The sequence below is a fragment of the Eublepharis macularius genome, chromosome 2 (genome assembly GCF_028583425.1).
Source record: "Eublepharis macularius isolate TG4126 chromosome 2, MPM_Emac_v1.0, whole genome shotgun sequence".
NCBI lineage: Eukaryota > Metazoa > Chordata > Lepidosauria > Squamata > Eublepharidae > Eublepharis > Eublepharis macularius.
The window spans coordinates 231,162,167-231,177,875 of NC_072791.1; the positions used below are offsets into that span (position 1 = coordinate 231,162,167).

Consider the following 15,709-nt stretch of genomic DNA (forward strand, 5'->3'; position numbering starts at 1 on the left):
ATCTTTTATACTACTTGGGTGGATTAGGCCTGTTACCAAGATGAAGACTGCTGATGTGGTGAGCTGAATCGTGTCAGATCTTCTAGACCAGAGATCCCCATCCTTTCTGAGCCTGCAGGCACCATTAGAATTCTGATACAGGGTGGTAGGCACAACCACAAAATGGCTGCCATGGGAGGCAGAACTAACTGCAAAATGTCAGGGAGTCAGGTTATGCCTAACTATAACAGTAGCACTTCAACATTTCAGGCGGAAGCTCTGTTTAACACAATGCCTTTTAAAATGAACATCTTGTTTAAAAATATTTTGTTGCTCACATACAGCTTACCTTCAGTCACAAAGTAAAGATCCTTGTGCATGGTGATAGCTGCTACCAAACCAACTGGCAAAGCCAAATCAGATCTTCAATGGCCAATCAGAAGTCCTGCTGGGCAAAGCCCCATCCGCTTTATAAAAACACTTGGCAGGGACAGCTCCCTTGACTACAAGAGCCTTCAGTTTGTCCAACATCTTTGGTCGAGGGTTGTCATCAGGCTTACCAGGAAGATGCAAACATAGTAAGTAATCAAATTCAACTTTATAACCAAACTTAATTATTTCATGAACCCAATATCTATGGTTATAAGACACCAGGCCAAATAATAAGTACTGAGCCTGTCACCAAATGGTGGCTCACTGTCCCGTCCTACTCAGAATTGCTTCTGACCGTGTTGTTGTGCATCTTTGCTAGGCTGGGATTGAGACTCATGTCTGGATCTGTGGCTTTGCTTCCTCTTAGTGAAGCCCCCCTTGCCCCATCTGGTACATTGCTCTGATAGGGCTGGTATCGATCCTGCCTGCTCTTGTAGAATTGCTGGTGCTTGTACTGTGGTCTTCCTGGCCCTTGTTGGGTTGGTGGCAGGACGCCATAGGACCTTGTGGTCTGAGGATCCTTCCGCTTTTGTGAGAGGTAGTCATCTGTCTTCTCAGAAAACAACGACTTGCCTTCAAAGCAGAGGTCCTCCACCTTATTCCTGGTCTCCACTAGTAAAGCTGTGGATCGCAGCCACGCACGCCTCCTTAACACTATTTCTGATGTTAATGCTCTGTTTGCAGCATCAGCTGTATTTCTGCCTGCATTAATCTGATGCCTTGCCTAGTGTGGGGCTTCCTCCCTAATTACCTTTGCCAAGGGTTTCTGATCGTCTGCCAGTCTCTCATAAAAGGCAGCGCCCTTCCCCATAGGAAAATCTGGTACACCCCCATCATAGTGGCGTAGTTGGCAATTTTTATTCCTAAGGCTGCTGATGCATATATCTTTCTCCCAATGGCATCTAGCTTCCTCCCCTCCTTATCCGAGGGTGTTGAATGTGAGCCTTGGTGCTCCCTGGATTGCATCTCCTCAGTCACTAGGGGGGAGGGATGCATTGAGAGATAAGGGCACAAGTCATCCTTCATCTTATATAATGCCTCTGCTTCTTTTGTTGTGGGCATGTTGGAAGCCGGTTTCTCACACAGTGAGGTCATCAGTTCAACAAACCCCCCAATGCAGGGAATGTTACAACGGAGGTGGCTCCTGAGTAAAGGTGCTGGAGTATCTTGTCCTTGAGTTTAGGATCCATGGATGTGAGATCAATTTCCAGTGCCTTAGCCATCCTGCAATTGTTCCAAATAGGATTTGAAGTCATCTGTGGGTGACACATTCACCTGTCTCACCCAAAGCCTCATCAGGTGATGGTTCAGAGGGGCCACTTGGGCTATCCTCCCTTCCATAAATGGCGGAATCTGGCTCCTGGAGCTGGAAGGCCATTGATGAGCTTGGGATGGAATGGGGGCTCCTTACCGATTCCGAGTAAGAGCCATGTGAGAAAACAGACTCTGTGAGGAATGGTTCGCCAATATCAATATCGTAGTGCCGTGGCACCTGTTGGTAGTACCTTAGAGAGCGAGCGTGGGAGCAGCACCTCTCTGAGTGGGCATGGTTGCTCAGTTGGGTTGGTCTGACTCTCAGTATCTCCCCTTCTTCTTCAGAGAAAATGATAGATGGGGATCTGAACCTGATTGAAGGGGTCCTGGGTGGTTCCAAGATCTCCACATCTGAAGAGTGTCAGTCCATCATGTGCTTAGGTTTGCTAACTTCCTTGTTAGCGAATTCAGATTTTGACTTCTTATTTCCTGGGTAGTTCCAGCAGGGTCAGTACCGAGGTCAGATCTGGTCCTTGCACTTGTGATGGTGGTGGAGTCGGTACCCTGGATCAGATCAAGTCTTTTGACTTCAAGCATCAGATATGGGATGTAGCTGGCTCCAACGGAGCCAATGACCTCAAATCCGAAGGGTGCTTCTTTTGCCTCCAACCTGAGTCAGACAGGCTTGATGGTTCCCGGGAAATTGAGGGAGTTCAGATCCGAGATGTCATCGGTGCCAATAAGATCTGAGTAGTTGGAATCGGATCCAGATGTTCCGGGGTGCCCTTGGCCGGGGTCTACTTAGTGGCTTTAGGCTGTGGGTTTGCTGCCACTATTGCCTTCTCCCAAAGGGCCATTTTCAAGTGGTAGGCCTGTTCTGCCAACGCCTTTAGAGTAAAGCACTGACAGATCTTACAAATCTGGCTATTGTGCTCCTCACCCAAGCAGAGGAGACAGAGGAAATGACTGTCAGACCTAGTCATCTTGGTGTTATATTTCGAGCAGCATTTGAAAAGGGCTTTCTCAGCCATCACTCACAAATCTTTTTCTTTCAGGTGAAGAAAAAATGAGAAGAAAAGCAAGAAGAAACTCCTGAGATGCATGATCTCACGAACCTCCTCAACACTACCGAACCTCTCACACTGGCGGCAAAAGAGGAACTAAGGGCAGAGGGTCCCGCACCTCCTGGGAGTAGGCTGTTTCAGTGGGGAAAACAGCCATGCCTGCATCCTGGGAGGCGTCGAGCACCCTCTAGTGAATTTTTAAGCTACAAAACCTCTAGCTTGCAGGCCTGTGCATGCGCTGTCCCATGTGGGACTGCACAGAAGACCGACAATGAACTCCTCTGTTCCTACAGGGAAAGTTTAAATTGCAGCTGTCTGCAAATACAAGAGGCAGATGGGGGTGTCAGATCGGTTACTTTAAACCCAAAGAATTTTTTTAAGGTTCCTTTTACACAAGCAGAGAGGGAGGTTCAATTGTGTGCACATGTGCACACAAGCATGCATGCGTACATGCACACACATACCTGATTTTGGGGTGGGTGGGTGGGAAGAACAGAAAGAAGTTTGGAAATTCCAGCTCTGATCCACAGACCTTCTTACTATGCAGCACTCACAAGAGAACTAAGCAGAAAGGCTCTTCCACTCCTTACCTTAAGACATGCACAGAGGGATATTATTTTCCCTCATAATAGATATAAGTAGATATATAGAGGAACTGTTGTTGGATTTGACCAAAAAGATTACAAAAGATGCCTTTACAAACAGAAACAGAGCTAGCCTATCCACACAGGTAGTCACGCCATGTAGGGAGCCTGGAGGCCCAGAACTGAACATCTATGTAACCTGTATCAATAGATACTATGTGCTGAGCCACAGGAGCGGAGAACGTCTGAGAATGGAAGCAATGTTTAATTTCACATGAAAAAATATCTGATTCAAGGGTAGGGGTATTGGTCAAGGGCCAAAAGTTATACATATGTATGGGAAGTAGATTTAATGAATATTTCATGAACCTTTATTTGCCTTTACTACTGCCATGCATGATTATTCTAAGGAGCGAATGTAGTATTTGTAACACAACTTGCAAAAGAATGAGACTTGAAACAAAATGACCAAAGCAGAATGTATGTTATGTATGTTAAACACTGTGAAGACTAAGATCAGCCACTGTGAAGCTTGCTATGAGGTAGTTGCACCTTCAGTACACCTGCTCATGACTTGATACAGAAACTTCTTAGTAAAGCTGCTTTATGCTAAACGTAGCAATAGAAAAAAGGGGGAAAGAAAATATGTTACTGAAAGAAGGAAGCTAGCTGTGAGTTAATCAGATTAGCCGTACCTTTCAAGGCTGAGAAGCAGCTCCAGAGAAAGGGGAATGGGTGCTAAATGCAACCTCAAGCACATTCCTCAGGAAGGGAGAGTGCACCCCTCCTACGGAACCCAGTATACAAGGTTGCCAAAAGCGACATCGGGGCACCCTTGGTAAAATGTTACATGGGCCAGAGAAGGGGGCAAAGTGAAAAGCCTATGAAAGAGATGTGTGGGAAAGGAAGAGAGATGTTAAAGATAAAACAAGCACAGATAAGATAAGCAATGACAATAGGGAAATACTGTAATTATGCAGTTAACCAAAGTTATTTCTTCCAATTAAAATACCCCTGGAATATTGTATCCTTAAAGGTGGTAGCCCACTTGAGCTAATGGGGACCACAGCAATATCTGAGCCAATAGAAGAACAAATATTGTAATTAATTAAAAGGTATAAAATGCTTTGTATAGCTATTGTAGCTCTGATGACCATTGGACACGAGGGGATCCTTTACTCTTTGTGTAACCTCCGCCCCTCCACATTTAATAAACATTATAGACTTGCTTCATTCACAGGACTCTGCATCTGTCTCTTTTTATGGTTGGCTGAGGGACATTCAAACCACAGATTGTGTGGAACCATATGTACGAGAAACTTGTAATTATTAATTTTACATAGACTTTGGTAAGATAAAAATAACAAGAATGAATATTTTTACATACTTTAAGAAGATGTTTTAAATATGGATCACCTTGTATGGTGTTTGAAGTTTTAAGATAATTAGCCAAGAATGTGAGCCCTTATCATGAAGTTATTCTTAGGAGATGATTCTGAAGCCCTATAAATATGTGAAGGTGAATTGATTGGGAGCTTCTCCTTAGAAGGGGCTCCTTGCCTTTGACCTGCTTATCTTTGGGGTAAAATACTTTCTTGGACTCATGTAACTGCTCTCCTTTAATGATCTATGTGATTATAATGGATGGTATGATTTTCAGTTGATTGAGAAAACATAAAGAATGCTAAACAATCAGGTTTAGAAGGCTTAGAATGGAAGCAGAGACTCTGTAATTGTATTTACTTGAGTACAACACCCGGTAACAAACCTAGAACATTATTTGAGGTGTACCTCTCACCAAGAGTCAAATTATTTGATATAGGAAAGCTAACTAGACACTTAAGGCTTCTTAAGTGAAGGCCTATGTCAGACTCAGGCCTGACCAGAATCATCCAGCACACACCATTTCTTTTGTACCAGTACAAATACTTATGTCGGACTGCAAGGAGCAGGGCCAGTGCGCCCATTGAGGCCAGGTAGGCAGTTGCCTCAGGGTGTGGGATGCCAGAGGGGACGCCAGAGGAGGCGCTGGGAGCGGGAGTGTGTGCCATGGAGCTGCAGCCTCTCAGCCCTCCTGCCCCGTGCAGCCGCCACCGTCAGCACACGCCCCCAGCCGGGTGCAGCAGCCATGGGCAGGCATCTGGGGCGGCGCAGGGCAACCAAGCGGGAGAGCTGGGAGGCCACCTGCGCTGTCTCAGCCGCCCACCGCAGCAATTGGGCCGGCAGCACACGCGTGCATGTGATGACGTCACACGTGATGTCATCACGCAGGCTGGTGCGTGCGCACGCGTGTGTGTGTGTGTGTGCATGCACACCCGGCCCGCTGGCCAGCCACGGGTGCCGAAAACCCTGGCGCCGCTTCTGGCAAGGAGAGATCATGATGAAGAGAGAAGTGTTTTAGAAGAGGACATGTGCTGCAGAAAAGAAAACAATTTGCATCTGCACTGTTTGAGAACCTGATGCAGGATTAGTTGCTGTGCCACCTGTAGGTAGGAGCCTGCTTGCTTCCAGCACCCTCTGATTGTGCATTTGTTTTATTTACAAGTATTATAACAAAGATATCTCTAATGTTCTCATATCCAAAGACAACTAAACCCTACCCCTCCTGCCCTTCTCATTTATCAGGAAAGGTGGAAACCATGCAACACTATTATGATCTGTTGCAGCAGTCCAATCCCATTAATTCTGAAGGAACAGATGATGTTGAGAATACACTGAAGCCTATCCATCTCTGTGGCAAAGATAATGTCTTTGCCTTAAAAGAAGAGTAAGCTGTGCTGTGCCAGAACACACACTGTTAGCCAGAGATAACTTATCTGGGTTTTTCGGTTTGTAGAGGAGGAGAAGTTAACATTGTTTCAACAACTACCGCAAGCTTCAGCCAAAAATACTCCATTCACGATTAGGAGACTAAAGGAAAGTGAAAATTACTGATTGCCTGTTTTTGTTGCTTTGGCAGTGTTAGCTAAAGGTATTCTTTTGTTAGCATCCAGAAGCCTCATTGTGTCCAGCTGCTGTGGTACAAGCAGATACTCAGAACGACGGAAACACTTCCAAAACAAGGCAAGTACAGCACAATCATACAACTCATAGTTAGCAGAGTGGAGACTGTCTACACACCCCCTCAGCCCCATCACAAACACCACTACTAAGAATTTCTAGCCCAATTATCCATTGGCATTATTGAGTAGAGATGCTCCCTGGACCATGTAGGTACAGCATTAGAGCCAGTTTGGTGTAGTTTAAATTCATAAATTTATTAAAGTCGTTTGATATCAAACTAGCAGCCTTCAGCTTTCTGTTCCATAGATAATAAAATATTATGAATAACTAGAAACAGAAATGGAGTCACAGCACTGTTTTTAAATTTAGGAAATATTACAATACTTGAAGAAATATCTTTGATGCCAGAGGTTTGTGTGTGTTTTCCACCAAAAAACATCATAACATAAGCCTTTGGAAGAGATGACATTTTTATCTTGTAAGCAAAAAATACACAGATACTAAACTGCAATACAATGTAATCTAGTGTCAACCACAGTTTTATTATCTACTTCATTTACGCCCCACTTTTCTCCTCAGTGGAGACCCTAAGTAGCCTACAACACTCTCCCCTTCTCCATTTTATCCTTACAACAGCACTGTGAGGTAGGACAAGCTGAGTGTGTGTGATTGGCTCAATGTCATCTAGTGAGCTTCCCTGGCAGAGTGGGGATTTGAAACAGGATCTCCCAGATCCTAATCTGAAACTCTTAACCATTACACCACACCAGCTCTCAGTTAATAAAACTTTCAGAAATTTAAGTAGGCATTCATCTCTGACAGAGTTTATCCTGCCTATCTCTGTTCTCTATTTAAGAGGCAACAATTATGCAAGATGTTGGTACACAGCAAAGCGCCTAGAACCATATCTCTGTTCTATGAAGACAGGCGAATATTACTTAGTATTTATTTAGAACAAGATGTTGCATAAAAACTGCATAAAATTTTCAGCAGCCTAAAATTATATCCATTGTTCTTGGGCTAAAAGCAGTCCATAGAAAAGACGCTGCAGTTGCCTGCCCCTTTGGGAGGCAATGGCGTTCTGACGCTCCCATCTCTGTGGGAGAGACACGCAGCTGGTTTTTTTGTGCCTGGGAAGACTTTCTCCAGCCGTTCATCACTCTTGACAAGAGAATGATCGGAAGATACCCATTTATGCCTCATTTGGTAAGTTCGATGGGAAGATTTACTGCCTTGACCATGTTGGGGCAGTGTTTGATGTTGAAGTGCCAAGGACCGGAAACATAACATCGCTGAAGCTATGCTGGAGTGAAGGATGACCTCTCCCAATCTTACCCACTAATCTCTCTCTTTGATCTTCTAACTACAGTTTGGAACCTGCGATACAGAATGAAGTTTATGCAGCTTGGGTGAGAAAATCTCTCTTGCTTAACTCTTGTCTAACTTGGAAGTGCTTTTTATGTTGAAAAATAAGAATTAAAGGAAATGAATATTCACACAGTAGCCTAGTTTATTTATATTGGAAAAAGAAAGTTTCAAACGGACTTGGGTGACTTTTTGCTATGTTTGTGGAAGCTTTTTTTTTTTACACATCTTGGCAAGTCTAACAGTTTGACTTGGGAAGCTGGAATGTAATGTGAAGCAACAGTCTTGAAGATAAGCCGGCTCAATAACAATAAATCTTCTTGGGAACTCCCTGCCTCTCTTCTTTCTTCCTTCTGAAATTCTTTTATGTTTCTGGCTATAAAAATTAATAACATTAATTCCTGGATCTATGAGAAATAACACTATGAAACTGGACTTTTATGTATTAAACTGTAAGAAATTGGACTTTAATTACATTAAAATAATTGGTTTTTACTGGAGCTGACAGAGAAGGAATCTAATTCTTGGAACCAAAGAAAATAAGTATGGTTGCGGTTTCTGTTTGCCTCTTATCGATATATACCCAAAGAGGGGACTAGGCTGGACTGTTTACATCAGACAGTTAACCCAAATATGAAGTTGGAATGCATCAAGTTTATATTAGATCGGCAATCTAAATGTGGAAATGAAATGCACAATAATAAAAAATAAATTAACAAGAGAACGGACCTTTGGACACTTACCAAGAAGGGTCCTTCTCCTCTGAAGGCAGGAGGACATCTTGGGTTGTTTCCTTTCACCCAATGAGGGAGGCAGGAAGTCAAATCCACTTCTTCCTCTTGGAGCTCAGGAACACCCCCTCTCCCTCAGTTCTGGTGACTCCACAAGCAATAAGTCTTCCATCTTTCCAAAAACACTCCTTACTGACCTTGAAAGGTGTTCTCATGATCTGAAAAGGAAAGTTAGTAAACAAGGGGACAGCGGACTAGGAACAGAAGGAGAGATTTTAAAAAGACAGTAGTACAGGATATTAGACAAGAAGAGAACTGACGAGGAACTTGGGAGGGGCAAGATGTCCTCCTGCCTTCAGAGGAGAAGGACCCATCTTGGTAAGTGTCCAAAGGTCTGTTCTCCTTCTGAGGCGGAGGATATCTTGGGTTCTCCCAAAGCAGTTATTCCTTAGAGGGTGGGAAGAGTTCCTCATCCTGCACTACATGTTGAAGAACTCTCCTTCCGAATGCAGCATTCGCTGAGTTGAAGATATTCAACGTATAGTGTCTTACGAAAGTTGAGACTGAGGACCAGTTGGCCGCCTGGCAAACCTCCTCCACGGAAGCATTATTATAGAGATGTTTGTCACCACCCCTTGTAGAACATTTCTGTTGCTTGATTTATAAGCATCCGCAATGTGTTTTCCAATTGAAGCAGATGACATTTTCTTCCTTTGGTTAGGAGGAGCGACGGTGATGAAGAGAGAATCTGTTCTTCTGAGCAGATCCTTCGTGGCTATTGAAGGGTGCATGCAGTTGAGTTTCTTTCTCTTGGCCCATCGGACAAAAGGCCTTCCCTGAGGTATTGTATATTCTGATAGTCGATTTCCTCCTGGAAGCCAAGAGCATGCGGATCACCTGAGGAGGGTATCTTAGATTGGTTAGATAGTGCCTTTCAAGTTGCAAGCGGTCAACCACATCCAGTCTCGGTGAGGGTGCCAGACTGGTCCCTGCTGGAGGAGATCTGGTACTGACAGAAGGCGTATGGGTGGTAGAATCGACATCGACTGGATCATGGAGAACCATGGCATCCTTGGCGACCATGGTGCAATGAGAATCACCTCCACCCTCTGATCTGTTGTTCTCCTCAGGAGCTTGGGAATGACAGGAATTTGGGGAAAGGAGTACAACAGGCCCTTGGGCCATGAGGATGATAGGGCATCGACCCCCTCCGCTAGTGGCTGAAGGTACCTGGAGAAAAACCTCAGAACTCGACAATTTGCAGGATTTGCAAAGAGGTCCCGGATCGGAGTTCCAAATTGGTACGATATCTCCAAGAAGATTTCCTATGAGTGTTCACTCTCCCAGGTGAATGGATTGCCTGCTTAGCTTGAGAACTGTCTGTGCCTTGACGTGTTCCACGTGTAGAGAGGCAAGGTGGGACTCGGCCCAGTACAAGATCTTCATCGCCTCCTTGTGGAGCCTGGAGGAGCACGTGCCCCCCGATGACTGATGTATGCTTTGGTGGAAATATTGTCCGTACATACCAAAATATTTTTGCCGGCTACATCCTTGAAGAAGTGAGAGAGGGCTAGATGAATGGCTCTGATTTCCAAGAGATTGATGAGTAACAGTGCCTCCTCTTGTGTCCAAACACCCTAAGCCGGGCGGCCCTCCAGTATTGCCCCCCAGCCGGCCAGACTGGAATCCATAAATAACTGAGTCTTTGGTGGATTGAGGAAGGACTTCCCCTGACATAGGTTGGAGCTCAGAGTCCACCACCTGAGGTGGGGTCCAGAGTCCACCACCTTGACTCTCTGGGGAACCTTGAGTTGTTTGTCAATCTTGGTCACGATTAAGGATTGGAAGGGTCAGAGAAATGAGAGAAGCTCCCAAGAATGTAGACGTCCCCAGTCCAAAGCCTCGCAATTTTGGCTCATCCTGCATTGGGCAGGAGGTTGGACTAGAAGATCTGTATGGCCCCTTCTGTGATTCTGTGACGGTGTGAATTTGCCACTGGAGTCCCCATTAGTTTGGAAAGAAACAGGAGCGAGGTGCAACTGTTCCATATCACGAGTATAGCCCGCTCCTTCGTCTTTTGAATATTTACCAGTGGTAGAAACGGGCGTCCTCCTTTTGTGTTGATTATTAGGCCTAGATGAAGTTGTTGGAAATTTTTTCTTCTTTAATCAGCACAGCGTAACTTCTCTGCTCTGTTTGCACTCAGCTAACATAAGTAGCCTCTGGGATGGATGTAAGGAGCATTTGGGTGTGTTTATCAGGAAGCTGTGCTCTTGAAGGAAGAGGATGATGGTCCGGGTGTCGAGCGCCACCTTCTCCCTGGAGTCCGCTCGGAGAAGCAAGTTGTCTAAGTAGGGGTGAATATGGATTCCCTTCTACTGGAGGTGGACAACGGGGTTGATGAGAACCTTAGAGAAGACCCTGGGGACCGTCGCTAGCCCGAGTGGGAGTGCCTTGAATTGGAAATACATGTTGTCTACATGGAACCCTAGGAACGATCTGTGAGCCGGGTGAATTGGAATGTGAAGGTATGCCTCAGTAAGGTCTATGGAGGTGAGGAAATCCCCTGATCTGAAACAGGTCTTACTGTTTCCATATGAAAATGTCTTAGCTTTATGAACTGACTCACAAATTTTAGGTCCAGAATAGTTCTCCAGTCTCTTCGGCACCATGAAAAAAAGAGAGTAAACCCCCGAGCCCTGCTCCCAGTAGGTTACTGGTTCTATTGCCTTGATGTTCTGAAGATGTTGAACGGCTTGCAGGGTAATGAGTCTTCTTTGGTGATTTTTTTCGAGGGGGGAGATAGAAAACAATCTGGTGGGTAGGAGTTGAACTCTATTGAATATCCTTTAGAGACTACTTCTGGGGTCCAGGCATCCAACTCTGACTCCTGCCATGCTTGTTGGAAGAGCTGTAGTCTCCCTCCCACCAGATCTCAAAGCGAGTCAGGATCTCTGACTTTTGCTGTCACACTCCTTCCTGTCCCCACGCTGCTGGTGTTGTCTGTTGGCTCTGGAGCCAAAGCTATTCCTTTTGAAATGTTGTTTGCTGACATTCCAGGAGGCGCGCTTGGCATCCTGGTGAGGTCTGGCCAAGGAGTGATGGGTACGAAAGGACTGACTGTTGAAGGGACGTCTGTCCACTCATCTCATAGACTTAGACAAGGCTTTTTTCTTGTCTCATGTTTCCACTAGCAACTTTTCCAAGGCATCACCAAACAGCTTGTCCCCTTAGAAAGGGTATGCCATCAGGATAAATTTGAACCAGAGATCAGCCAGCCAAGCTCTTAGCCATAGAAGTCTTCTGGAAACCGCTGCTGAGGCTATAGCCCTGGACGAAAAGGTGAGATAGTCTAGAATTGCATTTTCAGTGAATGTAGCTGCCTTCATGATTCAGGAGACACTTTTGGTTGCTCAGAAGAAGTTGGATAAGTTTATGCAGCCACACAACTGCTGATCTGGAAATGATGGATGTGGAAAAAGAAGCTCCAATAGCCATGGCTGCCACTTTGTGGGCACTCCAGAGAGCGGCTTCAGCTTTCCTATCCACGTTATCTCTCTCAGACCCCAGGCCAGCTTCAGACAGGAGACCCGAGGATCGGAAGGCTGCAACTGGGGTGTCAATCCTTGGAACTTGTAAAAGCTCATTAGCATATAATTTTTGACTGCACTTGAACATTGTTTAATAGAGCTTTTAGCTGCCTTTCAAAGTATTCAGGAAAGGGAAAAACTTTCTCTGGGGTATCTGTCCTGGAAAAAACTTCTTGCACCCCTTGAGTCTAGCGGTATCTTGCCCGCCCTGGGAGTGACCTCCTCCTCCCCTTTTTGTTTCTCTTGGAGGACTAGAGCCTTGGTCAGCAAGTATTGATAATCTTTGGTCTTAAATGCAGAGGAGTTAGCTGTGTTAGTCTGTAGTAGCAAAATCAAAAAGAGTCCAGTAGCACCTTTAAGACTAACCAACTTTATTGTAGCATAAGCTTTCGAGAATCACAGTTCTCTTCGTCAGATGCATGGAGGGCAAGAAGAAACTGGTCAGATAAAGAGGAGGAGAGGGGAGCGCGGAGTAGATGCAAACAGCTCCTTCTGATATGGAGATCAGTTTGCTTATGTTAAGGAAGTCAGTTACTTCTGATAATGAGATAACCATTCATAGTCTCTATTCAATCCCAGCCTGACTGAGTCAAATTTACATATGAATTCCAATTCAGCAGCTTCCCGTTGGATTTTGTTTTTGAAAGGTTTCTGTTGAACCACAGCGACCTTTAAGTCCTTGATGGAATGTCCTGGTAGATTGAAGTGTTCTCCCACTGGTTTCTGGATGTTGCCATTTTTAATGTCAGATTTGTGTCCATTTATTCTTTTGCGCAGAGCAGATGGACATAGTTGGCACATGAGGGCATATATCACATTGGAGGATGAGCAGCTGTAAGAGCCAGAGACAGTGTAGTTGACGCCATTGGGTCCTGTAATTGTATTCCCTGGGTAGATATAAGGGCAGAGCTGGCATCTGGGTCTGTTGCAGGGCCTGGTACCTGTGCTGGTGACTCTGCTAGCTGATTCATGATTGTAAGTGAGAAGTCGTTTCATGTTGTGGGGCTGTCTGTAGGCAAGGAGAGGTCTTCCACCCAGGGCTTCTGAGAGAGAGGCATCATTTTCCAGAATGGGTTGTAGATCACTGATGATACATTGGATGGGTTTGAGCTGGGAACTATAGGTGACAACCAGAGGTGTTCTGTTGTTAGTTCCTTTAGGTTTGTCCTGGAGCAGGCTGTTTCTGGGTACTAGTCTGGCCCTGTTGATTTGTTTCTTCACTTCATTTGGTGGGTACTGTAGTCTCAAAAATGCTTGTTGTAAATCTCTTAAGTGGGAGTGCCAATCAAGAGCATTGGAGCAGATACGATTGTAACGTAAGGCTTGGCTGTAGACAATAGACCGAATAGTATGTTTAGGGTGGTAGCTGGAGGCATGTAGATATGAGTATCGGTCTGTGGGTTTCCGGTATAAGGTGGTATTTATCCATCCATTATGTAGTTGTACAGTGGTGTCCAGGAAGTGTACCTGTTGTGGAGAGTGGTCCAGGCTCAGGTTGATAGTAGGGTGAAAGTTGTTGAAGTCCTGATGAAATCTCTCAAGGGCTTCCTTCCCATGGGTCCAAATGATGAAGATGCCATCCAAGAATCTTAAGTATAGTAGTGGTTCCAGTGGATGGGAGCTGAGGAAGCATTGCTCCAAGTCCGCCATGAATATGTTAGCATATTGTGGTGCCATGCGTGTGCCCATGGCTGTGCCATTAACCTGTAGATATAAAGCTGTCACCAAATCTGAAGTAATTGTGAGTGAGTACGAAGTGGCAAAGTTCAGTGGTGAGGTGTGCTGTGGTTTTGTCTGGGATAATATTCCTTATGGCTTGCAGTCCATCTGCATGTGGGATATTGGTGTATAAAACCTCCACATCCATGGTTGCTAGGATGGTGTCATCTGGTAGGTTGTCAATGGACTGTATTTTCCTGAGGAAGTCAGTGGTGTCCCGTAAATAGCTGGGTGTGCTGGTGGCATAGGGCCTGAGGATAGAGTCCATGTATCCTGAGACTCCTACTGTGATAGTGCCTATTCCTGAAACAATGGGGCGTCCTGGTTTACCTGGTTTGTGGATTTTGGGTAGTAGATAGAATCTTCCTGGTCGTGGTTCCTGGGGTGTGTCTGTATGGATGCATTCTTGTATGTCCATGGGGAGTGTCTTTAATATTTTATTGAGTTCTTTTTTGTATTGCTCTGTAGGGTCAGAAGGTAGTATTTTATAGAATGTTGCGCTGAAGAACTGTCTTTCCGCTTCTTGTATGTAGTTATGTTTGTCCATGATGACAACTGCTCCGCCTTTGTCTATCAGATTGATCAGGCATAATGTTCTCCTCTTCCTCTTCCTCCTTGGAGAGGAATTCCCCCTCTTCATCCTCCTCGCTCTCAGAGGAAGTTTCCCCTCTACCAACAGGCAAGTTCTATCCCTGGAAGTATCTGGGGCCGCCTTAGTGGGCCACTGTCAATTGGAACAGTGCACCTTTCTGGGGGGAGAGGGAGGGGTGAAGGTAGACTCATTTGCTGCATTGATAGAAGGCTGGCAGAAATTAAAGATTTCCTCCCTCATAGTCTGGCACAAGAGGGAAAGGAATTCACCTTGTAGCAGGGAACCGAGACTGCTGTTTACATTAACGGTTCCTTGGCCGCTCGTACTTGCCATCTGCAGGTTCCAATCAGCACCAGAAGGCTCTGCGGAGCACTCTCCTGACAGTAGTTTGGCCAGCACATCACCTGGAGCCGCATGGGATTTGGCGCAAACACCATTGTTGTTTCTCACCTTATCCAAGGCTTCCGAATCGACACAAATGTTGACCCCGGGGCTATGCTGCTGTGTCAATCCCTGCTCTGGATGCTCGCAGCAAGGTCTCTTCACTGAAGTACGCAGTTTGCCTGCCGGAAAGGTGCAGGGATTCCATTCAAGCCGCAGCAGCAAGACGGTACTGGGAGGATCGGCCGCTTCTGCCACTACTGTGGCCGCCGATGTGCTCTGCTCTTCTCCATCCATAAAGCTGTCCTCCGAGTCCCAAGACTCCATTCTTTTCAGTCTCGGCGCCAGCAGAAACAAAGAGGACAGCAGAGAGGGGAGAAAAAGGAAGGCATGAAAAGAGAGGACAGCTCAGAGTAGTAGCTGAGAAAGAGGAAGAAGCAAGAGAATGGAAGGAACAAGTCTCTAAGTGAAGCAACTGTGAGCTGCCAAAGAATCTGAAGCCACAGCTGCTCTCCCTGGAGGCGGGAAAGAACTGAGGGAGAGGGGGCGTTCCTGAGCTCCAAGAGGAAGAGGTGGAACAAATTTGACTTCCTGCCTCCCTGATTGGGCAAAGGAAACAGCCCAAGATGTCCTCCGCCTCAGAGGGAGAAGTCACAATTTAGGTTGTGAAGATTTGAAACAATGGGAAGAAAGAAGATTATTTCACACCAGGAGAGGATTAAGAATAGAATAGTCATGAGGACTTGAACAAAGAACTTTGGGAATAAATAAAAAAGAGATGAACGGTAAATAAAAGGTCTTCAAATTTATTTTGTAAAATTTTTAAAGAGAATTCCCTATAAAAATTTAATGGTATATAAAATAGTAAAGAGGATTAAAGATTTGTAAATTAAAGATTGGAAAGGGGAATAGAAGTATTATTTTATTATTTTGGGTGGTTAATGTGTATTTGAAAGATTAATTTTTAGTCTAGACCAGAGTTGCATGTGTTGGGAAATGTGGGCAGGGAGGGGGG

The 15,709-nt window shown here is 45.2% G+C and overlaps 1 protein-coding gene across 4 annotated transcripts in view; it reads right to left on the bottom strand.

Annotated features, from left to right (window-relative positions):
- The window catches only part of PARD3B (par-3 family cell polarity regulator beta), a 946,974-nt gene that overhangs the window by 808,797 nt on the left and 122,468 nt on the right, over positions 1-15,709 (bottom strand). The gene's annotated exons all lie outside the window — the stretch shown is intronic.